The sequence below is a fragment of the Eriocheir sinensis genome, chromosome 13 (assembly GCF_024679095.1).
Source record: "Eriocheir sinensis breed Jianghai 21 chromosome 13, ASM2467909v1, whole genome shotgun sequence".
NCBI classification, from domain to species: Eukaryota; Metazoa; Arthropoda; class Malacostraca; order Decapoda; family Varunidae; genus Eriocheir; species Eriocheir sinensis.
The window spans coordinates 16,114,263-16,141,871 of record NC_066521.1 but is presented as its reverse complement, the minus strand read 5'-3'; the positions used below and the strand labels follow the sequence as shown (position 1 = coordinate 16,141,871).

The following is a 27,609-nucleotide window of genomic DNA, read 5'->3' as shown; positions in this document are numbered from 1 at the left end:
ACCCCCTTCAGAGTCTGCTAAGCGTTATATCACTCACTCGCGCTGTCTCCTTGGCGGTAATGGCTGGATAATTTGCCTTGGACACCTACACAAACAAACACACACACACACACACACACACACACACACACACACACACACACACACAACTCTGACCTTCACACCAAGAACACTAAACTGACTAACTGACTGACTGACTGACTGACTGATTGACTTCCCCGCATCCTGCCTCATGTATATCCTCCGGCCTTTCTGTATTTCCTGGCTTTCCCGCGTGTAAAGTTTATCACCAAAGCCCCACACTTTTAGCTTATAATCATCGCAAAAAGAACGCACGACCTCGATTCTTATATGTAATTTTCTCGACGGGAAAGAGAACGCGTGAAGAAGCTGTATTTCCGGGTTGTATCATAGCTGAGAGAGAGAGAGAGAGAGAGAGAGAGAGAGAGAGAGAGAGAGAGAGAGAGAGAAGTGCGTTTCAGAGGGCGTGTGGTTGGTGTTAGCATAACCTTGGCAGTGCGTGGTGGTGCCTGCCTGCTCGCCTGCTTGTCTGCCTGCTGAAGTCACTCCCCACTTCTCCTTTCCTCCCTCCTCCTCCTCCTCCTCCACCTCATTGTCCTCCTCCATCTTCTGTTGTAATTGTTTCCGCGTCCCGCCCTTCGCCGCTCTATAAATAACCAGGTAACTTGCAGGTGTCATTATGATTATCACCGTCATGCATTAACACCACCGTCACAAGAATCACCATTTCATCACCACCACCACCAAAGATCACCACCAAACCTCATCACCACTACCTCTAACTTCCCTCCTTCTATCCTTCATTCCCTCCTTCTTCCTTCCTTCATCTCTTCCTTCCTTCCTTTTTTACTTTCTTTATTTCTACATCGGTGTCGTCAAATATTCCCTACTACTACTACTACTACTACTACTACTACTACTACTGCTGCTACTACTACTACTACTACTACTACTACTACTACTACTACTACTACTACTACCCTTCCTACTATCATCGCTACTACCATCACCATCACCACCATCACCATCACTACCACTAACACTCACCACCACTAGCAACAACACCCTCATCACTGCACATACCACCACCACCACCACCACCACCACCACTGTCACATTATCACCACCACCACCACCACCACCACCATCACCACCGTAACCTTCAGAAGCTGCAGGGACGTCGGCAATTATGGGGCTAACCCGTAATATTATGAAGCTCGCCATAAGACCTGCAGCGCCGAGGAAGCCTGAGGAGGTGCTACTGAAGGAGACGAGGAAGGAGGAGGAGAGGAGGAAGAATTAACTGCAGGAGAGAGAGGGAGATAGAGGAGAGAAAGAAGAAGCTAGGAGAGGAAGGATGATAACTGCAGGAGAGAGAGGGAGATAGAGGAGAGAAAGAGGAAGGAGAAGAGGAATGATAACTGTAGGAGAGGGAGAGAAGAGGAAGAAAGAAGAAGGAAATGAAGAATAATAAATGCAGGAAAAGGAGAGAGAAAGGGAAATGAAAGAGGAAAGAAGAAGAAGTACAGGGGAGAAAGAGGAACAGGCAAGAAGAAGAGTGAGTAAAAAACAACAGAAGTAGAAGGAGAAGACGCAAGACGGATAACAAGTAGGAAGAAGAAGGATAAAAAGAAGGAGGAAGAAGAGAATGTGGAGAGAAGAGAAAGACGGAGAAAGAGACAGCGAGTAGAAACAAATAGAAGTAGAAGACAGAGAGAAAACAAGTAGGAAGAGGAGAAAGAAGAGGAGACGGAGTAAGAGCAAGTAGGAAAGAATGAGAATGACGCAACAGTAGGAGAAAAAAAACCCCCACAGGAGGAGATGCAGAAGAAGAGGAACAGGACAGTGAAGAGGAAAGCAAATGATAAGAAGCAGGAGGAGGAGTAAGAGGAGGAACTGTGGCAGGATCAGCGGAGTTCCCGGGAAGGACAGGATAGGACAGGAGGCAGGGCGGGCGGGGGACAGGGAAGGAGGCGAAGGAGCAGCGTGGTGGTGATGGTGGTGGCGGCGGAGGGTGGCTGGCTGGGGCGGGCGGGCGTCAGTGTTACGTGGGTCGGCTGTGTGGGAGGACGTACTCGGCTGCTCCAACGCGTCGCTTCACTGGCCGTCACACTTCGGTACGGCCAGCATCCCTTCCGCTCCCACCGTGGTCCATGTGGCGCTCGTTCCTCACGCCCCAGGGGTCCCCGGCAGGAGGGTGACGCCGGGGGACTCTAAGAAAGGATGCTATTGAGGGTTAAAGAAAGGATTACCTGGAAAATGTGAACGTGTCTTGAAAGTGACGAGTTTTGTTTATGTTCTTGATCTGGAAAAGACGGATAAAAATGAGAGTTTGAGTTCGGTGGATTTTGTTTTTGACTCCGTGTGTGTATTTGTTTTGGGGCGTGTTTGTTTGTGTTTGTTTGTGTTTTTTTTGTGTTGGCGATCGTATTGTGTTGATTTTTTTTGTTTTGCTTTTTGAAGGGTAACGAGAAGGGAGTTTTGGACATGGGCGTGACTTGCTTAGGCCTCCCAGCGGGGGTTGCGTGCGCCTGGAACACACACACACACACACACACACACACACACACACACACACACACACACACACACACACACACACACGCACACACACACCAAAGACTAAAAGAGCGACGCTAGTTTTTTTATTACCATGTCGCGGTCAACCCCCATGGTCGCCGCCCCCTTCCCCTTCTCACCCCCACCCCCTTCAACCCCCCCCTCCCCTTTTGACCCCCTCCTATTGATGCGGGTGAGGGCTGTAGGGACCCCGCTGCGCCTCCCTCCCTCCCTCATGCCACACACTCCCTCTCGGATACTCATTTCCTCCCCCTTGTGGTGTGGGCATGGCAGGGCACGTGTAGGGGTGGTGGGGCAGGTGTAACGTGGAATGCGCCAGGTATTTTGTCTCTCTTACCTTTGTCATGTATATCTCGCCTCAGGTAAGGGATGACTTGGCAGGGTTTAGACGAAGGTTGGCCTAAGGGAAGGAAACTAGTAAAAATGTTAGTCCTTGTTTGTGTCGCATCTTGTAAGGGGAAAGAAAACGTTAGAATTCAGGTCTCAGTTATGATATTTTAGGTTAGGATAGTCATAATGGGAGAGGTAGCAATATTAATAGAGGAAAGAGTCAGGTGTAAATGGTATTGTAGATGTTAGTCCTTGTTTCTATACGATCGTGTGAGAGTAAAGAAAATGTTAAATAAGTTCCCAGTGATGTTAGGTTAAGTTAGTGAGAGGTAAGGTTAGGTTAGCGAAAGTTAGAAATTAGGTTAGGTTAGTCAAAGTTAGAGGTTTGGTTATGTTAGATTAATGGGAGTGAGAGGTTAGGTTAAGTTAAGTTAGGTTAGATTAGGTTAGTGAAAGTGAAGAAAGGCAGCGATTAATAGAGGAAAGAATCAGGTGTGTAATCATAGGCAGGTGCAGGGGAGGTGGAGATGAGTGAATTAGTGCAGGTGGGCCAGGTAGGTAGGTGGGTGGGTAGGCAGGTAAAGGTGGACGTATACCTGGCGGGAGGAGGAAGAGGAGAGAGTGGGTGGGAGGGAAGGTGTGTTTGTTGTGGCGTGAGTGAGTGAGTGCGGGTAGGCAGGTGGTTGGGTGGGTGGGTGAAAATATACCTGGTGGCTGGGTGGGCAGGTGAGGAGATGGACAGGTAAGCAGGCAGGTAGGCGGGTATGTTACGTGGTGGCGTGAGTGAGGGATTGCAGGTAGGCAGTGAATAGGTGATTTTTCTCTCTCTTCCACTCTTTTTTTCCATTCTTATCTTTCTTTCTGGTTGGTGGGAGGGAGTGTGGGGGGTAAGGTAGGTGGGTATATGTGTCTGGGCATAATTACAGGTGGGTAGGCTGGTGGTTGGGTGTTAGTGTGAAGTAGGCAGTGAGAGTGGGTGGCTGAAGACTTACCTGGCTTGGAGATGGACAGGTGAAGAGGGGGAGAGATAGAAAGTGTGGATGGGTATGTGTGTCTGGGCATAATTACAGGTGGGTGGGTATGCTAGTATGAGGTGGGCAGGTGAGAGAGTGGATGTGTGAAGATTTACCTGGCATAAAGATATAAGATGAGATGGACAGATGGATGAGTATAGGTGTGTCTTTGCATAATTACAGGTAGGTAGACACAGGTGGGTGGCTAGGTGAGTTTAAGGTAGGCAGGTGGGAGTGGGTGGCTTGTGGGATTTAAAACGGACAGCTGAGTGACTATGTAAGTGTGCGGTAGGAGGGTGGGAGTGGGTAGCTTGTGGGATTTAAAACGGACAGGTGGGTGGACAGATGGGCAGGTGTGGGCATGCTCATACCTTCGGCTTGGCATGACGGGCGTTAAGGGGCATGACAGGCGACCCGCGAGGTGTGAGGGCGGTATTCTCAGACGCTTCCACCTCCCACATTAACTATTTTCAAAGGTCAACATGGAGATTAATCGGGCTTTCATGAGGACTTTTTTCACATTCATGGTACAGAAGAGTTAAACAACCACCAGGGCCATTAAACTACTCCTGAAAATGCCCGAAACGCCTGCGAAAGCCTTGTAAAATATGTGTAATTGGGCGCCCAAAGGTTTGAGAATACGGGTGTGAGGCGCGTCGTCCTTCACGGTGATGCAACTCTCCCTCCCTTACCTGCCGCAGCGTTGCCGTGTGTGCTTATAGTTCTGTTACCTTGACGGACCCAAATACCTGCACAGCTTTTGAAGGCTTGTTTGCTTTTTTTTTTTTCCCTCTTCCTCCTTCTTGTCTTCGTCGTTGTCTTCCTTCTGTCTCACTTTATTTGTTTTGCTTTTTCTTTCCTCCTTGTTGGTTGGTTTCGTTGTTGTTTTGAGATGTGAGTGAGATGTTTGATGTTTGTTTGTTTGTTTATGTTTGGTTGATTAAAGGTGAAATGAAGTGAGTGGTATTTTGTGGTGTATTTTTTTTTTTTTTTACAGCTAAGGAGACAGTTCAAGGGCGTAAAGAAAAATATATAAAAGAGCCCGCTACATACTGCTCCTGAATAGAGGTCAAAGGAGTGACCAAAAAGAGAGGTCAATTTCGGTTACTTTAATGTTATTTATTGTGTGTATGTCCTATGTTAGTGTGTTTATGTGTGTGTTTATTTTTAATCAGAGTGACTATGTGAATCGTACTGGTGTGATTCATGTTTTTTTATTAAATTCACTCACTTTTTTCTTTTTTTCTCGACGTGTTCTTAATTAAAAGTCCTCAACGTAAAACAAGTAAATAATCCCAAGACTCTGTTATGTCTGGGTCGCGTACGAAGGAGTGTTGTCGTAAGGGAATTAAAAAGCGTTAGGGTTAAAAAAAATGTGTTGGGCAACGTCAGATTATCATGAGTAAATATTTTCAGGCGTACGCGAGCCGGTGAGTTCGTGCGTGTGTGTGTGTGTGCGCATATTGATCATCATGTTTCATCGTAAGAGTGAAGCTTTAGAAGGTTATAAATCATGTCTTAGAGAGAGAGAGAGAGAGAGAGAGAGAGAGAGAGAGAGAGAGAGAGAGAGAGAGAGAGCATATCCAAAGCTTATCTCGATCATATAAGTAACCTAATCGCTAATAATATGTGGAGTGTGATCTTATATACCCGCATCCTCTCTCTCTCTCTCTCTCTCTCTCTCTCTCTCTCTCTCTCTCTCGCGGGCCATAAGAGGCGGGATAAACACATTCTTCTCTTAACTGCCGGACACAATGAACGAAGATGAATGAAAATGAATGAAAACCCCAAATCTCAGACGCCTCGAGGACCCGCAGGGAGGCGTGGCATTCGCTCTGGTCTGGTCTCGATCTTGGTCTCGTCTTCTTGTTGACATTCCGCTCCGCTACTAAATCCGGGTCGCGATCTAGACCTTCTGCTGATTGAGATGGAAGACAGAGGCAGAGAGGGAGAGAGAGACCGAGAGAGGGAGGGAGGGGCGAGACAGGCTGGGTGGAAGGCATAATTTATTTTACCTTCGTTTAGGCTGAAAAAAAAAAAAACGTGCTGTGGTTGGTCGCTGAGGGTGAATTTACTTATGGTGTGGCGGGGTCAGTAACGTGAAATATGGAAGGGGAGGGAGATAAGGTGAAGCGGGGAGGGGAGAGGGGGAGGGGGAGGAGGTAGGGGAAGAAGAATAAGAAGGAGGGATGGTGAGGTTAGAAGGTAGGATTGGAAGAAGAGTAGCGGGGAGAAGAGAAGAGAGAAGAAGAGGAGGAGGCTGCGTTGGGGAGCTAGGAAGAAGATGAGTCGGAGAGAGAAGAGAGACGAGAGGGAGAGATGGAGACAGAGAGAAGAGCAGAAGGAACTGTGTGGGAGAAGTAGGAAGAAGAGGAAGATCAGAGAGGAGATGAGGAGGAGGAGGGTGAATAGGAAATAGGAAGAATAGTTGGAGAGAAGAGGAAGTAGGTAGAGGAGGAGGAGGAGGGGAAGAATGTATAAGAAAGTAGAAAGAAATGTTAAAGAGAGAGAAAGGAGGAGGAAGAAACAGGTGGAGGTTGAGTGGGTAGTGGGAAGAATAGTTAGAGAGAAGAGGGAAAAGGAGGTAGATAGAGGAGGAGGAGGGGAAGAATGTATAAGAAAGTAGAAAGAAGTGTTAAAGAGAGAGAGAGGAGGAGGAAGAAACAGGTGGAGGAGGAACAGGAGGAGGAGGAGGAAGATGGCAGGCTGGCGTGTGGTGGAGGCAGGAGAAGAGGAGGAGGGAAGGGGAGGACTAACAAGACGAGGGTGGGGATGACTAGCCATTTACGTCGGGGGGTCGTTGAGCGGGTTAGAGGCGGGGAGGTATACGAGGTGGCGGGCGGTTATGCGGAGTGAGCAAAGTGGTCCACAGTGGAGGGCGGCGCCACAAACGAGAGGCTCAGAATCTGTTAACCACGCGAAGGAGAATCACTTAGGGAGAACATTGGATTGGTGTTTTCAGACGCTTCCACGCTTCTGTCCTTCACATCAGCTATCTCCAAAGGCCGAAAAGGACATCAGTCGGGTCCTCATGAGTGATTTTTTAGGGTCATGGTACAGAAGAACGGTATTGGTTATGCTACACGCTTCCATCCCTTACATCAACTATTATCAAAGGCCAAAAAAGAGATCAGTCGGGTCCTCATGAGTGTTTCTTTAGGTTCATGGTACAGAAGGGTCAAGCTACCATCAGGGTCATAAACTATACCCATGAAAATTCCCAAAACCCCAACGTAAGCCTTGTCAAATATATGTACTTTGGGACCGAAATGCTTAAGAATTCGTCCCTTTGACTCATATTCTCAAACCTTTTAGTCCTTACACACCCACATTTGATAAAGGCTTCGTAAAGGTTGTTGTGGGTATTTCCATTGGTAGTTTTTAGAGCCCTAGTGATAGTATGGCAAGGCTTCTACACCATGAACATGAAAACCGCTCACGAGAACCCGACTAACCTCCTTTGTGGCCTTTGGAAATTGTGGATGTGGAAGCCGAGAGTGTTTGAAAATATGGACCTTACGCTTCTCCCTAATCTGCCGCCTCTCCCGCCGCCCCCAGCAGGTACCAGCCACTCCAGCGGTGCAGTAGCTTGACCTCGAGGCTCCAAGGTCACGCTGATAGCCGGGGAGGGTGCATGCGGCAGAGCGGAAAATGTGTATAGATAAAATCACTGCTTCCGTTATCTCGAGGGGGCCTCCGTCTGCCTCGCGATCTTCACACTCCAGCGAAGACTGACCACGGGAGGCAAAGGCGTCCTAATCCTTACCTGGGGACACCTTAGGCGGCGTAGTTGCACCTGTAGAGCAGAGGGAAAGACCGTGTAGCTCTCTCGTTGTGGTTTTCATGGTCAGTCTCAAGTCCTATTATTCTTATCGCTCGGAAGGGAGTCGCAACTTCTAATTTACCTTGATACCTTGTAGAACGTAGAGTAGAAGACATTGTTAGTTTCTCGTTGTGGTTCTTATCATCTGTCTTAAGTTCTGTTTTGCTTAGCGCTCGGTCGGGAATATCAAGTTCTAATGCACTCTGATACCATGTAGAGTAAAAGAACGTGCAACTTCCTCATTGTGGTTCTTATCCTCTACTTAACTTCCCTCTTTCTTATCGCTCTCTCGGGGATCTTAAGTTCTAAAGCACCCTGATACCATGTAGAGTATAAGAACGTGTTGCTTCCTCGTTGTGGTTTTCATCCTCTACTTAACTCCCGTCATTCTTATCGCCCGGTCAGGAATCTCAACTTCCAAACTGTTATGATGCGCGGCTTTCACCTCTTCGCAGGCTCTTAGCGCGGCGCCACCCTCACCACCATCACCCAAGCAGCTGGAGGGCGTATTTCCTGCCTCTGTGTGCGCTGGGTGACGGTGGGGAGATCCAGGAGGAGGGACGAAGGACGGGGGTGGTCTGAACTCGGTGCGGGTGGAGGTGTGTCGGGAAGGGGGCGGGTCGGGGGTGTCTGTAGCTGCGTCATGGCAGTGGTGTGTCACGCAGCGCTGTCAGGGTCGCGGTACCGGGCTGCGTTTGGTCCAGGAAGCGGTAGTGACGGGGATGAATGGCCAGGTACTTACGCGCGTGTACCTCACCTGAGTCTGTGGCGAGGGAGAGACGCTGTAGGCAAGGTCTGTGTGTCTACGGTAGGCAAGTGAGGAGGGTTGAAGGGTGGCGAAGAGGAGGAGGAGGAGGAGGAGGAAAGGCTGAAGAACGGGAGGGAAATAGCTGAGTAATGGAGGTCTTGGCTAATCGCTTGTCTGAGAGAGAGGAAAGAAAACGAGTGGAAAGAAAATGAGATGCTGGTTCCTGACACACACACACACACACACACACACACACACACACACACACACACACACACACATTCATCACACCACAATAAGCCACATCACAACCACCTCATAGTTTGCCGCCGTATAAGGAACAATCATATTTCACCCCCGTCATTACCATACTTTCTCAACACCGTACGTTTTCAACACCATACATCATCACCACTTACTTCCATAGAGCCACCACCACCACCACCAGTACATCGTTCACACACCACCACTAGAATACAACAACACCATTACCTTTTCTTTGCGCCAATACATCACCATACATCATAACAGACACCACTAACAGGATAACCCTCACCCTATTACTAGAACACACACTCACACACACACACACCGCTCCTCCCCCATCCCCCGTCCCCCCCCCCCCCCCACACACACACACGCACGCACCACCCCCTACGAACACATACTTAACAGTACAGCACACACACATACTAACACCGCAGAAGTATTGTAAGGTCAGTGTAGCATGACGGAAACCTTCCCGCATTACCATACCATTCCATCCCCTCCATCTCCCACCCACACAAGCACCCTTCCCTAGCACGTTCACCCCTTCCACCCACTCCACCCACTCCACTGACCCCTACACCCACTAACGTAGTCCACCCTTCACCCAGCCCGAATGGTTCAACTCCCAACACATCCCACCCATACCACCCACACAAGCACCCTTCCCAAGCACGCCACACCCCTTCCACTCACTCCACACCTACCCCTACACTCCCCACACCGCCCCCCTTTCACCCAGCACGAATGTTTGACTCTCAACTCGCTCTGTTTATCACCCACTGAGCTTTTTCTTCTTGCCTCAGAGGGTCGCGGCGTCCCTCGGGGCTGACTGCTGTTGGTTGCCTCCTCCCTTGCTTTCACGCCACGCCTCCTCCGCCTCCGCCTTCACCCCGCCGTGCTTTATGGTTTGCTGTTGGCCGTTTTTGGTCTTTCATTCGTATGCGTGTTTTATTTGGTGTTATTTTTTCATCCATTTTGGTTGGTTGGTTGATTTTTTTTTTGTATGTTTTTTTTTACGCAGAACTGTTTGATGTTTTTTTTTTCTTTTTCTTTTTTACCGTTTTTGTCTCCTGCTTGTGTTAGCTGTTATTTACTGTTTTCTTTTTTCTTTCTCTTTTTTTCGTGTTTTTTTTTATATATATTGCGGTTCTTTTTTTCTCTTCTTCTTCTTCTTCTTCTTCTTCTTCTTCGTCTCCTTCTTTTTCGTCTTTTTTTTCCTTTTTTTCTTTTTTTCTTCTACTTCTTCTTCTTCTTCTTTTTCTTCTTCTTCTTGTTCTTCTTCTTCTTGTTCTTCTTTTTCTTCTTCTTCTTCTTCTTCTTCTTCTTCTTCTTCTTATCATTATTATTATTATTATTATTATTATTATTATTATTATTATTATTATTATTATTATTATTATTATTATTATTATTATTATTATTATTATTATTATTATTATTATTATTATTATTATTATTATTACCAAGAAGTCTAATTTTCCCCAGCTCGCTCAGATTTTCCGGGTGAGTTTGTTTTTCTTTTTTGTTTTCTTTTCTCGGAATCTGATTTAATTCCTTCCACATGTCTTCCGTGTGTTCTGTCTCGCTGTTTTTTTTCCCCACTTTTTTTCCCCCTCCCCGCCAGATGACCTTCCTAGAATTAGCTTGATGTTTTTTCCTTCTTCTCCATTGCTGTCTCATCCTTTCTTTTCTTTTTCTTTTTTACCCTCTGGCTCATAAATTATTTTCTTCGTCATTTTCTTCCTTTTTCGCTGTTATTCCTTTTCCTTGTTTTGTGTTTTCTATCTTTGTTTTCTGTATTCTTCTTGCTTATTTCTCCGTCTCCGTTTTTATGTTCTTTTTCATCCCGTTTTTCTTACTTGCAATGTTTTTCTCTCATTTCTATATTTCTTCTTTCATGTAAATCCTTCTTCCCTCCCTTGTGTTCCTCCTATTTTTCATACCTTCTATATTTCTTCTTCCTTCTAATTCCTTCTTCCCTCCCCTTTCGTTCCTTGCTTATTTCACACTTCCAATATTTCTTCTTTAAAATTATTTCTTCTGTGCTTCCTCGTTTTATCCCTTTTACCTTACCTGCATTATTTCTCTCATTTCTGTATTTCTTCTTTCATGCAAATCCTTCTTCCCTCCCTTTCGCTCCTTCCTTGTTTGACAGATTCCTTTTTTTCCTTTCAAATTTCTTTTTAGTTCTTTATTTCTCGTTAGTTTATATCCTTTTTCTTTACTACTATTCATTTATTCTTTTTTGTCTTTCTATATATGCTTTTTCGTATAAATCCTTTTGCCCTTCTTTTTGCGCTTTCCTCTTGTTTCATATTTTCTTTTTATTTATCTTCTTTTCCATATTATTCTTTCTTCCCTCCTTTTTGTTCCTTCCTTGTTTCACACTTTCGATATTTCTTCTTTCTTATGCTTTCTCCTGACCTCCTCCATTGCGTCACGCTTTCCAATTCTTCTTTCCGCCTTTCTTTCAATACCTTATTTATGATCTTCTTTTCTCCTCTCCTTTCTTTCATCCTCCTTCCTTTCCTTTCCTTCTTTCATATCTTTCAATTCCTTATTTATTTTATTTTATTCTTTCCTTTCTTTCTTTTTTTCCTTTATTCTTTCAACTCCTTATTTCTTTCTTCTTATCATTTCCTTCCTTCATTCCTTTCCTTCCCTTATTATTTCTTTCCTTCTTCCGCCCTCTCCTCGGTCACTAATTGGTCACTTCCGGTCGCATCGACAAGGCATTGAGGGAGAGGCGGCGGCGGAAATGTAAGTTAGCTTTAATTTTCCTCCTCTCCTTTCTCTCTCTCTCTTTATTCTTTTCTCTCTTCCTCGTTCGTTTTAGCTTAATATTCCTCCTCCCCTTTCCTCTTTCTCTCTCTGTCTTTCTGTCTTCCTTTATTTTTTTTTCTTTCTGTATCCTTCCTTCTCTTCCTCATTCGTTCTCTCTCTTTATCAATCAGTCTATCTATCTATCTATCTATCCATCTATCTATCTATCCATCTACCTTTTTCTCTATTTCTCCCTCTTTTCTTCCTCGTTCGTTCTCAAATGTAAGCTACCTCTCTCTCTTTCACTGTCTCTCTTCCTTTATCTCTTTCTCTCTTCCCTTTCTCTTTCTCTTCTTCCTCGTTCGTTCTCTCTCTCTCGCTCTCTCCCTCCCTTTCTCTCCCCGTACAGTCCTGTTTTTCCTGCACGCCCCGTCACCTCTGTAAATAAGGAGAGATGCATGTGTGTTTGTGTCTGTTTGTGTGTGTGTGTGTGTGTGTGTGTGTGTGTGTGTGTGTGTGTGTGTGTGTGTGTGTGTGTGTGTGTGTGTGTGTGTGTGTGTGTAAGATAATTAAACACTGACGTCGACCCTTCCAGGTAAGCGGGACAGGTAACATAGTCTCCTCTTCCTCCTCCTCCTCCTCCTCCTCCTCCTCCTCCTCTTTCTCTTCATAGGTATTCTCCTCACAGATGGTTCGTTACCTGTTATCTTGCACTGGTAGTCTTCCTCCTCCTCCTCCTCCCCCTCCTCTCTCCTCTTCCTACCTTCCTCTTCCTCCTCCCCTCCGCCCCTCCTCCCTTTCTCTGTCACCGATACACCTTTCCTCCCGGTCTCCAATTAACCTGCGATGCGATGCCGTTTCTTGATAACCTCACCTGGTTTTACATTTTTGTTGTCCTGCCATAAATTATAAAGCAGCGGGCGGTGGCGGCTTGGATTCCGGGTCTCGCATTTCTTTTTTTATTTGTGTTTTTATCTATTGCTACCTGCGTTTTTAGTTTACCTGTATATCTGTCTATTTCTATTCGCTCTTATTGTATTTGTATCTGTTTCTATCTACATTTCTATTTTTCCTGTATTTCTGTTTGTTTCTATTTGCATTTTATCTATATTTGTATCTGTGTTATGTTGAATTATTTTACGGTTTTTCTCTTTTACTCGTATTACATTTTCTTTATTTTGTTATCTATGTGTTTAAATGTCTTGGCTTTACTGTTGTTTCCGTTTTATTTGAGTTTTTTCTTTGTTTTATTTGTGAAATTTGGGTTGTTATATGTTGCTCTGATATAGTGTCATGTTTTATTTGCATTTTTGTCTATTTTACTGTGTTGATTTCGTTTATCTTTTTCGTTTTATTGCCGTTTTATTTTTTTTATGGAATCTATGGTTTGTGTTAAGTTGCTTTGATGTTTACTGCTTGTCAAAGTTAAAGAACTCGGCTGGAGATTCATTATATACTGTAATGTAGATGAGCTGGGAAAGTAAACACACTCCAGTACGCGAATTGATGACCATGAAGACGATCACAAACACACGCTACACACAGTTAAATAATCGCGTCCATCTTCCTCAAGTTTTCGCTCATTCCCACATCCTTCGTTCACGAGGAGTCCGATACTTTCTTGACCATCCGTCCCTTTAAACCCCAGAGCTGCGAGGTTACTAGGTTGGTATTATAAGTCACTTTCGCTTCTCACATCAGTTATTTCTAAAGGCCAAAAAGAGGGTCAGTCGGGTTCTAATGAGTGTTTCTTCAGGTTCACGGTACAGGAGAAGGGTCACACTACCAGCAGAGTCATAAAACTACTCCTGGAAATGCCCACAACTCCTACGAAAGTCTTGTCAAATATGTGTTCTTGGTCAGCGAAATGTCTGATAATACGACTCTATACCTGGCGTGAACCACCTTTTGTGTTGCCAGGAAGTGTTGCTATTGATAAAGGGGGTCTGTAATGCAAGACTTAGGGGGGAGGGGAAGGGAGAAGGGAGGATGGGGGGGGAAGTGTTATGACTGGAATGTGTTGCAGAGAATACCTCCCTTGTGTCCGTGTTGCATGAATGGGGGTGTTGTGAGAATACCTGAGCGGAGGCCATGACAGTGCTTCTTTGTGTTGCGGGGCGTGAAAGTCAACATGCTCTCTTCGTCTGTTTGCATTATTCCTTTTATTGCAACATCCGGTCATTGTGGAGTGAACGCTGAATTTGAATTGCGGTGTGACGGTTTATTTAATTATTGTGTGGGTGAGAATTATGGTGTTGTGTTGGTTGGGAGTGCGGTGGTGGTGGTGGGGGGGGTTGTGTGTGTGTGTGTGTGTGTGTGTGTGTGTGTGTGTGTGTGTGTGTGTGTGTGTGTGTGTGTGTGTGTGTGTGTGTGTTAATATTTCATTCTTTCATTCCCCCAAAAATTTCCCTGTTTTAGTTTTGTAATGTTTCTTTATTGTTCATTGTATTGCACTTTATTATATTTTTTTTTCATTGTGTTATATTACGATTTTATTTTTCTCTCTCTCCATTTTTAATTATTTTCTTTCGTTTTTAAATTATTGTTAGTTTTCCTCAGTTTCCCCTTCGTCTACACTCCTTATTTCTCTCTCATTTCCCTCTTTTAGTCTTCCCCTTTCTTCTTTTATTTATCCTCCTCTACTCTTAATTAATATTCTCTTGTTTATTTCCTTTCTCCTCTTCTTTATCATTCTTCGCAGTTTATTTTCTCTGTTTTTTCACATCTCTTTTATTGCTGTTTGTTCATCCGCCACTTATTCCTCCATTTATAATTTACGTCATCATTTTCTCTCTTCCCTCTTTGCTGTGTCGCTCCTTCCCTCATTCCTCTTCCTCCCTCTTTCCTCTCCTTCCGTCATTCCTCTTCCTTCATTTCTTTCCTTTTCTCATTCCTCTCCTTTCGTCATTCCTCTTCCTTCATTTCTTTCCTTTTCTCATTCCTCTTCTTCCCATATTCCTCTTCTTCCCTCATTCATCTCCTTCCGCCATTCCTCTTCTTCCCTCATTCCTCTCCTGCCGTCATTCCTCTTCCTTCATTCCTTTCCTTTCCTCATTCTTCTCCTTCCCTCCTTCCTCTCCTTACCTCTTTCCTCTCCTTCCCTCATTCCCCTCCTTCTCTCATTCCTCTCCTTACCTCTTTCCTCTCCTTACCTCTTTCCTCTCCTTCCCTCATTCCTCTCCTCTCATTCCTCTCCTTCCCTTTTCCTCCACCTCTCACTCTTTATCCTCGTTCTGTCATCTTCCATCATGTTTGTAGCGACTCGTGGATATTATGACTACAAACATGACTTTTCTTCCCTCCTCCCTTCTTCCTTCCTTCCTTCCTTCCTTCCTTCCTTCCTTCCTTCCTTCCTTCCTCCCTTCCTTCCGTTCGTCCCTTCATCTTACCTTTCAAACTCTTTTCCCATTCTTGTTTCCTTCCTTCCTCTCTTCCGTTCCTCTCCAAACTCTTCTTCTTTTCTTTATTATGATTCCTCCTCCTCCTCCTCCTCCTCCTCCTCCTCCTCCTCCTCCTCTTTCTGTCCTCCAACTATCTATCACATTTCATTTCTCACGTCCTTTCAGTCTCTCTTTTTCCCCTTTCTTTAAATTTCTCTCTTTATCTTTTATCTCCTCATTTTTCTGTCTGCCTGCATTCTCTGCGTTCCATTCACTATTGCTTTCTCTCTCTCTCTCTCTCTCTCTCTCTCTCTCTCTCTCTCTCTCTCTCTCTCTCTCTCTCTCTCTCTCTCTCTCTCTCTCTCTCTCTCTCTCTCTCTCTCTCTCTCTCTCTCTCTCTCTCCTTTTCTCATTCTTTTTTTTTCCTCCATCTGTTTCTACTTATTTTTCATACATTCTTCTCTCATTTGCTTTCTTTTTCATAGTATTTATTTACATCTATCTTTCTAATATTTTTTTAATTTTCTCTCTCTCTCTCTCTCTCTCTCTCTCTCTCTCTCTCTCTCTCTCTCTCTCTCTCTCTCTCTCTCTCTCTCGATGGCATTCCTTTTGATCCTTTCCTTCTTTGATCTTTTCTCTCAGTTCCCGGATTCTGTTTCTCTCGAATATTTGCACCTTTCCGTTTTTCATCGCATTTTTCACCTGTTTAACCCGTCCTTGAGGAATCGCTAAGTATACCATTAAATTTTTACCTATATTTTTTTTCCTTTTCCCCCTACCTCCATTTTTTATTTTGTCTCCCCTACTCTCTCTCTCTCTCTCTCTCTCTCTCTCTCTCTCTTCCGTCATGCAGTTTCTCCCTTCATACTTGCATTACTTTTTCTCTCCCTCTCTCTTTCTCTCTCCCTTTTTTTCTCCTACCTTTTTTTCTTCCCCATTCCGATATCCATTTTTCCTCTGACCAACTTGCAAGCTGTGTGTCTGTGTGTGTGTGTGTGTGTGTGTGTGTGTGTGTGTGTGTGTGTGTGTGTGTGTGTGTGTGTGTGTGTGTGTGTGTGTTTGGAAAGTGATTAGTCACGTGGGTTTACCTGACACATAAGAAGACAGTGATTAACAACGAGGTGAACTTGAAGTGTAAACCATAAATACGTTTTTAGCCTTTTTTTGTTAAGTTTGATGTTTCAGGTGATTTTTTTTGGTTAGGGTAGTAGTAGTAGTAGTAGTAATAGTAGTAGTAGTAGTAGTAGTAGTAGTAGTTTCAAGACACCTCTCCACCCGAAATTGACCTCTTTTGACCTCTGTTCTTTTTTCTTTCGTCGGAGCAGAATTTATTTTTATTTTTTTGTTGTTGCTATTTCTGTTTTATGCCCTTAAGCTGCCTCCGTTGCTGTCAAAAAAGTAGTAGTAGCAGTAGTAGTAGCATTAGTAGTAGTAGTAGTAGTAGTTATATTGGTCGTCATGGTAATGGTTCTTCTTCTGTAACGATGAATGGAAAAAAAAAGATTATTGATTTTATGTGATTTTGAGTTTTATTATTAGTGGAATCTTATGTAGTGGTGATGATAGTGGTGATGACACTGGTGGTGATGAAGGTGTGGGAGGTGATTCATACAGGTGTGGTGTGTATGGCAAACCAGGTGTGTGTGTGTGTGTGTGTGTGTGTGTGTGTGTGTGTTTATTAACCCAAAACCAGGCAGGTGCTAGAGGAAGAGACGTGCTTTGTGTGTGTGTTTGTGTGTTGAGAGAGAGAGAGAGAGAGAGAGAGAGAGAGAGAGAGAGACGTCTGCTCGCCTCATCACCTCCGCTCTAAGAAAAATCATGGTGGCTGTTTTTAAGCTTCGTCTGTCAGTGTGAGTCTGTTTGTCCACGCGCCGCCGCGCCCGCCTTGAAAACACGCTAACGACAACACCCACCACGAAAAAAAAGAGGGAGACTGAAAAAGGGGAAAAGAAGAAGCTTGCGAAAAGGATAAGAAAAAGTAAAGAAGTGTTTATAGCGAAACGATTTGGTCACCTTGGCTTCTCCAAACTTTGCTTCTCTAACGACAAGAACCACGAGGAAAAAAGGATAGAGTGAAAAGGTGAAAAGAAGCTTGCGAAAAGGATAAGAAAAAGTAAATAGGTATGTATAGCGAAATGATTTGGTCAACTTTGCTTCTCTAAATAAACTTTACTTCTCTTACGACAATCACCCACGAGAATAAAAAGAAAGAGGCAGAGTAAAAAAGGGGAAAAAGAAGAAGCTTGCGAAAAGGATATGTAAAAGCAAATACGTGTGTAGCTATAGCGAAATGATTTGTTCAACTTGGCTTTTATAAACTTTACTCCTCTAACTACAACACCCACGAGGAAAAAAAGAAGCAGAGTGAAAAAGGGGAAAAAGAAGAAGCTTGCGAAAAGGATATGTAAAAGCAAATACGTGTGTAGCTGTAGCGAAATGATTTGTTCAACTTTGCTTCTCTTTCGACAACCACCCACGAGAGAAAAAGAGGGAGTGAAAAAGGGAGAAAAAGAAGAAACGAACGAAGAGATTGAAAAACGTGAATATATGTATAGCGAATTGATTTGTTCGACTTTGCTTCACGTGTGTGTGTATTCAGTTTGTGTGTATTTTTTTCTTGTTGTTTGGTTTATGTAGCTGTTTTTCTTTATTGTGTCAAATATATATGTGTTTTAGGATGATATTTCTTAAACACACACACTCGTAGACGCTCACAGTAACAACGATAGCAAGTGACAATTCGCTTTTAATATGTTTAGTTTTAGATGACTCATATCTCAGACACGCACTCATAAACATTCCCAATAACAACAATAACAAGTGACAATTTTTTTTTAATATGTGTAGTTTCAAGATGACTCATTTCTCACACACACGCATAAACATTCACACTAACAACATAAGTGATTTTTTTTAATAGTGTAGTTTTAAGATGACTCATTTCTCACACACGCAACAATAACAACTAAGATATCACTTCTCATAACATTCACACAACAACAACAACAACAACAACAACAACAACAACAACAACAACAACAACAACAACAAACACGAACTATGACTCTATATCTAAAAGAACAAACAACACTCGCAAACAACCAAACCTTTAATCCCCCACACAGCATTCACCTCAAAGCAAATTACCTCACTAACGACCCATACCAATTACCGTTCTCTTACGTAATTTTTGTGCATTGATATGGCGGCGGGGATCAAGTGCTTTAGTGTCCGCTTCTGTTATGGTGAGTGTGTGTCTGTTAAAGGAATAATTCGAGGCATGATATTCCAGTCGGTCATCTGTTGCTAAGCCGGGTAGGGGACACGACGCCAGATGCTGTGGGGAAGAGAGGGGAAGAGGGGAAGAGATGGATGGGGAGGGGACGGGGGAAGGAGGAGGGAGAGAGAGAGAGGGGGGGAGGAGAAGGTGGGGAAGAGGGGAAGAGATGGATGGGGGGGGGACGGGGGAAGGAGGAGGGAGAGAGAGAGAGAGGGAGGGGGAAAGGTGGGGACGCAGAAGGAGGGGAGAAGAAGGGGAGAGAGAGAAAGGAGGGGGAGAAGGACGGGATGTGAAAGGAGGGGAGAGAGAGATGGGGGGGGAGAAGAAGGGGACGGGAGAGAGAAGTGAAAAGAGGAAGATGTGGATGAGGAGGGGGAGAGAAAGAAGGGGAGAGGGAGAGAGAGAGAGAGAGGAGGTACGGGTTAAGTAGTAAAGGATGTGTAGGAGGAAGGTGTGAGAAAGAAGTGAAGAGGAAGGATATGAGAAGAGGAGTGGGAGATAAGGGGAGAAAGGGAGGATAGATAGAGGGAGAGAGGGTGAGAGAGGGAGGGAGAGAGGGAGAATGATGACGTTAGAGGAGAGGCGTGGGGAGGGATGGGGATGAGGGGAAGGGATGGGAGATGATGGGGAAGGTAAAGGGAGGGAAGGGGGAGGAAATCATGTGGTGTTGAGTTTATAAGGGGAAGGGGTGGAGGGAAGGGGAGGGGGGGGGGAGAGGGGGAGGGGGAGGACGTGATGGTGACGTGTATGTGTGAATGAGTGTCTGTCTGTGTGTGTGTGTGTGTGTGTGTGTGTGTGTCATTGATAGAGTACCTAGAAATATCGAATGAACACACACACACACACACACACACACACACACACACACACACACACACACACACGTGGCCGAGAGAATGCTATTTGAAATTCGATCCTTTCACTCCCTCTTACCTGGACGAGTTAAAGGAAGAGGCAGAAAGGTGGACTAGAGGAAGGAGAAAAGAGGGGAAAAGGAGGAGGAGGAGGAGGAGGAGGAGGGTTAAGAGAGAAGCGAGAGGAGGAATAGGAAGAGGGGATCAGCAGGACACTAGAGGAGCAGAAGGAGGAAGATAAGTAGCAGGGAGGAGGAAGAGCACGAATATAAGTGGTCAGTAGATAAACAGGAGGAGAAGGAAGAGGAGGAGAGGACAAGGACACTAGGAAAGCAGAGGAAAGAAAATAAATAGAAGGAATGAGAAAGAGAAAGAATATAAGAAGTTGGAGAAGAAAAGGAGAAGGAAGAGGAGGAAAAGAAGTGGAGCAGGACATTAGGGAAGGAGGAGAAAGAAAAGAAGTAGAAGAGAGGAGGAAGAGAAAAAAATATAAGTAGTGAGAGGAGAAAAAGGAGGAAGAGGAGAGGAAGACTAGGAAAGCAGAAAAAAAGAAGATAGGTAGAACTTGGAAGGAAGGAGGAAGAGCAAGAATAGAGTAGTTAGAGGAGAAAAAGGAGTAGGAGGAAGAGGAATAGAAGGACACTAAGAAAGCAGAAAAAGAAGTAGAAGGGAGAAGAGAGAGCAGGAACAGAAATGGTAAGGAGAGGAGTAGGAGGAGGAGGAGGAGGAGGAGGAGGAGGAGGAGAGAAAGACCAGAGGAGCACTAGGAAAACAGGAGAAGGAAAAGCAGTAAAAAGGAGGAAAAAAAGGAACCAGGAGGACAAACCGCTCTAAAAGGAAGACAGAAAACAGCTGTTCCTTAGACATTGCTTTCAGGGACGAGTGTGTGTGTGTGTGTGTGTTTGTGTGTGTGCTTGTGTGTGTGTTTGTGTCCCGGGCCGTGGCGATGAAAAGTGGGTGTTTGTTTAGGCTGTCTGTGTGCGTGTGTGTGTGTGTGTGTGTGTGTGTGTGTGTGTGTGTGTGTGTGTGTGTTTAGTCGCCCTCACGTTACACTATAATATGCGAGTTCACGTGTAAGTGTTTATGTTCGTCGTGTTTTTCTAGGTGTGTGTGTGTGTGTGTGTGTGTGTGTGTGTGTGTGTGTACGATTTCTGACGTTATGTGCGCAAGGGGAGAGACGGGGAAAGAGGGGAGAGGAGGAAGAGAAGAGAGAGGAAGAAGGATGGAGAGGAGGGGAGGAAGGGAGAGAAAGAAGGAGGGGTATGTAGAGGAGGAAGAGAAGGGAGAGAAAGGAGAGGAGGAAGGGAGAGGAGGGAGGAATACTCATAACCACGTGCCCTTAGCAGTATAGCAACATATCCCTCCCTTCCCTCCATCCCTCCCTCCCTTCTCTCCCTCCTTCCCTTCTCTCCCTCCTTCCCTTCCTTCCTTGACTATCAGAGGCTTCGCGTGTCATGTCCAGTGGCGCCGTTAGTCTGTCTGTCTATCTGTGTTTGTTTGTTTGTTTGTGGTTATTGGCCTTTTTATTATACCTATTGTTTTATTTTTTTTCTCGTTATTTCTTCCTTTTTTCTCTATTCGCTTCTTTTATTCTTTCCTCATTAATATTTCCTTTTTCTACCGTTTCCTCTTTCTCATTCATTTGTTTTATTCTTTTCTTCTTCAATTCTTCCTTTATTATCTAGTTTTCTATTTCTTATTCGTTTGTTTTATGGCTTTCTTCTTTAATTCTCCCTTTTTCTCCAGTTTTCTGTTTCTTATTCACTTGTTTTGTTCTTTTTTCATAATTTCCTCTTTTTTATCCAGTTTCCTCTCTCTTATTCGTTTTTTTATTCTTTTTTTCATCAATTCTTCCCTTTTTCTTCAGTTTCTTCTATTTCTCTTTCGTTTGTTTATTCTTGTCCTTTGTTTTGTTTTTTATTGCGGTGAATGATTTTTTTTAGTGTGCGTTACATTATCCTTCTTTTACTCATATTTTCTTCCTCTTCCTCCTCTCTTCATTCGTTTCTATTACTTTTATTTTCTTTCCCTTCTTCTGTGTTTTTCTCACTTAATTCTTATCCTTCACTTTTATCTCCTGTCCTTTTCCTTTTATTTTTCTCTCACTTCGTTCGTATTTATTACTTTCCTCATCTTTTTTTTTCTTCCTTCAATGTTTCTCACACTTCATTCTTATCTCGTATCGTAAGGGTCGGGGCGGGTGGGGGTGAGGGTGAGGAGGCGTTTCGTGTCCTTGAAGTTTTAAATCCGTTTCGTCTTCTTCGTTTTTCCTCCCTCCCTCGCCTTTTGTTCCCTTGGCCTCGCGTCGTATCTCGCAGCGGGGGCGCATATCTTACTTTCCGCCAGGTCTTAAATTTCCCGTTCGCTTCTGTTTCAGGAATAAAGTTTCGTTTTATTGCGAGTGGCAGTGACCGGCGGAAACTTCTTTGTGTGGGGAGGAACCTGAGCCGTTTCTCCTCCGTCTCTGGAACTGTAGTCGAAAGGTTGTGTGAGTGATTAAAACTTCTTCGTAGTCCGCTGAGGTGTGAACGATCCGCTTGTGGCAACCATCAAGGGGCGGAAAATAGTGAAGAAGAGAGAAGTAAAAAAGAGAACTGTAGTGTCGCAAGCTTTGAACGAAAGAACAGGAACGAAAGAAGGAAAGAAAGGGAGTGAGAGACGGTGAAGATTGCAAACGGTGGAGGAGGCGAAGAAGGAAAAGTTAAGACAAGGAGAAGGAGGAAAAGAAGAGACGTTAAAGGAAAACAAGGAGGAGGAGGAGGAGGAGGAGGAGGAGAAGGAGAGAACATTGCAAGGTGTAAGAGGCGAGACCAACAAGGGTGCCACTGTTGAGGGACATAAATATTCACGGTCCGCGCCACAAGGGAACAGAGAGCGCCAGAGAGAGAGCCACAGAACCACGGCGAACCAGGTTGGCCTGAGAACCGCCAGCACCAGGAACTTTCTGTAAGACGATCCGTGACCCTCCAGCGCCTCCACCAGCAGTAAACAGGAACGGAATAGAATAGTAAGAGGGAGAATAGGAAAGAGGGTAAGAGAAAGTGTTTTTAGAATAGCGAGAGTGAAAGAAAAAGAAGAAAAGGTGGTATTAGAAAAGTGATAAAGAGAAATAGAAAAAAAGAGGAAAAGGAGGTCGTTTTAGAAGAGTGAGAAAGAGAAAAAATAAGGAAAGAAGTGGTTTTTAGAATACTGAGAAAAAGAAAGAAGGAAAGAAGGTGATATTGAGGGCAGACTCGACCCCTCTCCCTTCTTCCCTCCTCCACCTCCCTTCCTTTCATCCTCCTTCTTCTTCTTGGGTTATTTTCCTCCCCACACGAAAGTTCTGAATTTTGGGGCGGAGTCTGGTGATCAGGGCCCCCAACACACCCCGGAGGAGGCCATAATCGGGGCATTTCCAACTTTCCCCGCCAGATAAAATGACTCAATTGAAAACGTGAGAAATCGACCCCATCACGACCATCACGACCACGAGCACGACCCACGACCCACGCCATTCACAGAGAAGAGAACGAGAGAGACCGAGAGGAGAGGCTGGTCGTGTGTGAGGTAGAGGTGAGGGTTAGGCAAGGTGTGTGTGAGTGTGTTTGTGTGTTTGCCCCTTATACAGATACGTCCTGACCCACATATAGAACTGGGCAAACCTCATACCCCATACTGACCCTTGTCCCCTAATTACTGGTGACCGAGAAACGAGATAAAAAGTGAGACGAGAAAGAAAGACGAGTGACTTCTGCTCCTCATACACCCACGAAGCAAGCCATACGTTCTGACCCACATCCAGAACTGGGCAAACCTCACACCTAATACCCATCCTTGTGCTCTTATCATTACTGCAGACCGAGAAACGAGATAAAAAGTGAGACGAGGAAGAAAGAGTGACTTGTGCGCTGAAGTTCCACCACGTAACGACTTTTCACGAGGGAGAGAGAGAAGTGAGAGACGGAGAGTGAGACGTAGATGGAGAGAGAGAGAGCACAACCTGGCATCATCATCCCATAACACCTGCAGACGGACACATGCAGCCACGCATCCTCCTCGGCCCTCAGACGTGAAGCGAGGAAACTTGAAACCTTCCCGCTTGCCTCGTCCGTTCGTCCCTCAAGATGAAACAAAAACACATCGAGGAGTAGGCCGGGTCTCCTCTCCTCCTCCTCCTCCAGCTGTTCCTCTTCCTCCTCCTCCTGGCCGGGTTGTTGCTCCTCCCTGGATGGGCCTAGGCCTCGACCCCATAAGTAGGCTCGCCAAATAGGTCCAGGCGCCCCCCCAGCGGAAGGCCTCGCCCCTCAGAGACAAACAGGCGCCCGCATTGATCAGCTGTCGGGCTCACGTTACGGGCGTGTGTGTGTGCCCGAGAAAGCTGCCGCACACACACACACACACACACACACACACACACACACACACACACACACACACTCACACTCACACAGACCATCCCAAACCCCACTTGAATGATAGAGAAAAAGTAAAATAATAAAAAGGAAAAGTAAGAACAACCTCAAGCTCCTCTCTCACTTACTCCAACTAGTCACTCACACTTAACCCCACCGTAGGAAGCATGACCCAGCGTGACCCTTGATCTCTCTCCGCCACTCACTGACCATTCCGGGGGACACAGGAGGTCGCGGAAGGAAGCACGCACCAACACTTCCTTTCCGCCCCGCTCTCAAGGACTCGTCTCTGGGCATAAGAAGGTGACAAACCAAAGAATAGAGGAAGTTTGACAATCAAGATCCTAATGAAGTTATTGTGTTAGTTGAAGTTTTCGTCATCTGGAGTGTCGAAGAAAATAACTGAGGAGGGTGGACAGTGAAGTTGTGTTAGCTGAAGTTTTGCCATAAGAAGTATCGAAAAAAAAAAATAACAAGAGAGTAAACAAGGAATTTCCCGAAGTTGTGTTAGTTGAAGTTTTTGCCACCAGGAGTATCGAAGAAAATAACTGAGGGCGGATAAGGAAGTTTTTGCTGAAGTTATTGTACACGTTGAAATTTTGCTACCAGACATATTGAACCAAGTTACCGAGGAGGGTGGAGGGTGAAGTTCCTGAAGTTATTGTTAGTTGAAATTTTGCCACCAGACATATTGAACCAAGTTACCGAGGAGGGTGGAGAGTGAAGTTCCTGAAGTTATTGTGTTAGTTGAGGTTCCCGCCGCCAGGGTGTGAGGGGGCACGGCAGCCAACGATCGTGAGGGGGCCGGGATGGAGTGCCCCAGTACCCTCCTCCTGCTGTGGCTTCCTCCTCCTCGACTCTCCTCCTTCACCCCCTCCTCCTCCTCCTCCTCCTCGTGCCACACCTCGGCCTGAGTCACACTGTCAGGGGTGTGGAGAGTGCGTGTGTGTGCGTGTGCGTGCGTGTGTCGTCATCTGAAGGGGCAGGAGAGGAAGGCGTGTCAGGATGCCTCTCTTCACCGCGTGTGTGTGTCGGCGGGCGCGCAAGGGGCCAAGGATCAGCCATCCACTCCACCTTCTGCTACAGGTAAGCACTGACTCACCTGGTGTCCTTCCTCGCCTCTCTCTTAAGCTCTGAGTGAGGGGCATCAACACACCTTCATCCCCTTGCTTCATGCCTACATCCTCCTTGACTTACTACGCCTCCTCCTCTTCCTTTTCCTCCTCCTCCTCCTCCTCCTCCTCCCCCTCTTCGTCCTTCTTGATTTTTATACTTTTTTCTCGGTTCTTATATATTTTTCTGAGTTCCTCGTTAACTTAATACGCCTCCTCCTCCTCTTCCTCCTCCTCTTCGTCTTCTTTTCTTTCTTCCTTATTTTCCATTCTATCTTTAAGTCTTTCCTACTTCCTCGTTGACTTACTACGCCTTATCATCCTCCTCCTCTTCCTCCTCTTCTTCGTCTTTCTGATCTGTATATATATATATATATATATATATATATATATATATATATATATATATATATATATATATATATATATATATATATATATATATATATATATATATATATATATATATATATATATATATAACTTTTTTTCTTTCTATCTTATTTTCCATTATATCTTTATTGATTTAGTTATATTTTTACCATTAGTCAATCATCGTTATCTGATATTTATTATGCATCATTCATTTCTTCAATTATCGTCATGCACTCAGTATCCATCACCCATTAGCATCAGCGTATTCTCTTATAATGCGTTGTTTGTAAAAGAGCAAGGAACGCCAACACACCTGTCTGTACATAATCTAATCTTACCTGTACGATTTATAATTAAGGCAGGAACGTCCGCTCGCGCACCTTCATCATACATTCATACCTCCACTTTCATTTTTTTTCTTTCATTTTTTTAACCGGCCCGCGCATCGTCCCCCTCTTCTTCCTCCTCCTCCTGCTGATGCCTTAACGTATTCCCCTTGTCGCGGTGAAGGTCAGAGGGGAGGCTCATTTTATTCCCCGCACGGCCACCTGGCGAGCTCGGGGAAGGTGGGTCAGGTGTTCCAGGAGCCCGGCAGGTGAGACGACAAGTGGCCAAGTGGCTGACACGCTAGCTCCCGATCCTGCGGTTATGAGTTCGAACCCTAATCCGGCGTCACTTAACAGCAGGTAATCCGATGAGGGTGTCAGGTGTTAGGCCATTAGGTGCTTCACTCAGGTGGCCTTGGGCAGGTGATATAGAGTGTGGTCATTGCCGTTTCGTTATTTTCTCAGGGCGGAATTTGCATCATAAAAACCGGTTTGTATTTTTCGCAGAACGTTGGATTTTAAAAGGTCACATTCTTAAACATTTCGGCGCCCAAGTACACGTATTTGAGTCCAACGTTTTGATTCCAACGTTTAAAAGCTCATATTCTTAAACATTTCGGCGCCCAAGTACACGTATTTGAGTCCAACGTTTTGAGTCCAACGTTTAAAAGGTCATATTCTTAAACATTTCGGCGCCCAAGTACACGTATTTGAGTCCAACGTTTTGAGTCCAACGTTTAAAAGGTCATATTCTTAAACATTTCGGCGCCCAAGTACACGTATTTGAGTCCAACGTTTTGAGTCCAACGTTTAAAAGCTCATATTCTTAAACATTTCGGCGCCCAAGTACACGTATTTGAGTCCAACGTTTTGAGCCCAACGTTTAAAAGCTCATATTTTTAAACATTTCGGCGCCCAAGTACACGTATTTGAGTCCAACGTTTTGAGTCCAACGTTTAAAAGGTCATATTCTTAAACATTTCGGCACCCAAGTACACGTATTTGAGTCCAACGTTTAAAAGGTCATATTCTTAAACATTTCGGCACCCAAGTACACGTATTTGAGTCCAACGTTTTGAGTCCAACGTTTAAAAGCTCATATTCTTAAACATTTGTATTTGAGTCCAACGTTTAAAAGGTCATATTCTTAAACATTTCGCATATTTGAGTCCAACGTTTTGAGTCCAACGTTTAAGGTCATATTCTAAACATTTCACACCAAGTACACGTATTTGAGTCCAACGTTTAAAAGGTCATATTCTTAAACATTTCGGAAAGGTCATATTCTTAAACATTTGTCCAACGTTTAAAAGGTCATATTCTTAAACATTGCACCCCCACACGTATTTGAGTCCAACGTTTTGAGTCCAACGTTTAAAAGCTCATATTCTTAAACATTTTTTTGAGCTCATATTCTTAAACATTTTTTTGAGCTCATATTCTTAAACATTTCGCATTTGAGTCCAACGTTTTGAGTCCAACGTTTAAAAGCTCATATTCTTAAACGTTTCGGTGCCCAAGTACACTTTTGAGTCCGACGTTGCCAGATTATCTTACTCAGCCTCTTACATTTACTGACTTCCGACCCAAAAACTATCTCGTGGACCCAATAAGGAGATGCACTTATAATTATCGTTAAAATAATTAATTCCTGATGTTTCTTGGCAATAGTTAGGCGTCAGAAACCGGTAAATACTATGCTCTGAGTACGATAATCTGTCAACGGTGCATTTGACAAGGCTTTCGCGGGAGTTGTGGGCATTTCCGCTGGTAGTTTTATGACCCTGGTGGTAGCTTGACCCTTCTTCTGTACCGTGAACATGAATAAACACTCGTGGGAAGTCGTTTGATCTCCTTCCCGCCCTCTGGAAATTATGGAGGTGAGAGGTGGAGTCCAACGATGCCAGATTGTCGTACTCTGCCTCTTATGTTTGCCGATTTCAGACCCAAAACTGCCTCCTCGACCCCAATAGCTGCCATCATTAATAGTTATCATTAAAATGGTTAATTATTGGTGTTTTTGGCAACAGTTATGGGCTGGAAATCGGTAAATACGCGGCTTTGAGTACGATAATCTGTTAACGGTGGTGGAGGCTTCTGAGAATACCGAACAAGGATTTATGAAGGTAGCGAAGGGGTGTAGGGGCGTTAAGTGTATGGAGTTTCACCTGGGTATCGGAGGAGAGTAAATGGTGAAGGAGCAACGATCAGGAGAAACATGTGGGAAGAGACACCAAAATATCGTACTCAGAACACTTCATCAATTTCAACCCCCCCAAAAAAAACTATCGTACCCACAAAAACAACGATATCCAATTAAAGTTATCGTAAAAATCGTTAATT

At 44.6% G+C, this 27,609-nt stretch overlaps 1 long non-coding RNA gene across 2 annotated transcripts in view; it reads left to right on the top strand.

Annotated features, from left to right (window-relative positions):
- Positions 1–1,401: 1,401 nt before the first annotated feature.
- LOC126998076 (uncharacterized) overlaps positions 1,402–27,609 on the top strand; it is a 72,130-nt gene continuing 45,922 nt past the window's right edge. Inside the window, exons 1-2 of one of the 2 annotated variants that reach the window (XR_007752623.1) lie at positions 1,402–2,138; positions 21,440–23,983. This is a non-coding gene — a long non-coding RNA (uncharacterized LOC126998076). Of the gene's footprint in view, positions 2,139–21,439; positions 24,540–27,609 lie in introns of those variants that run through there. The other variant, XR_007752624.1, reaches the window with a different exon arrangement.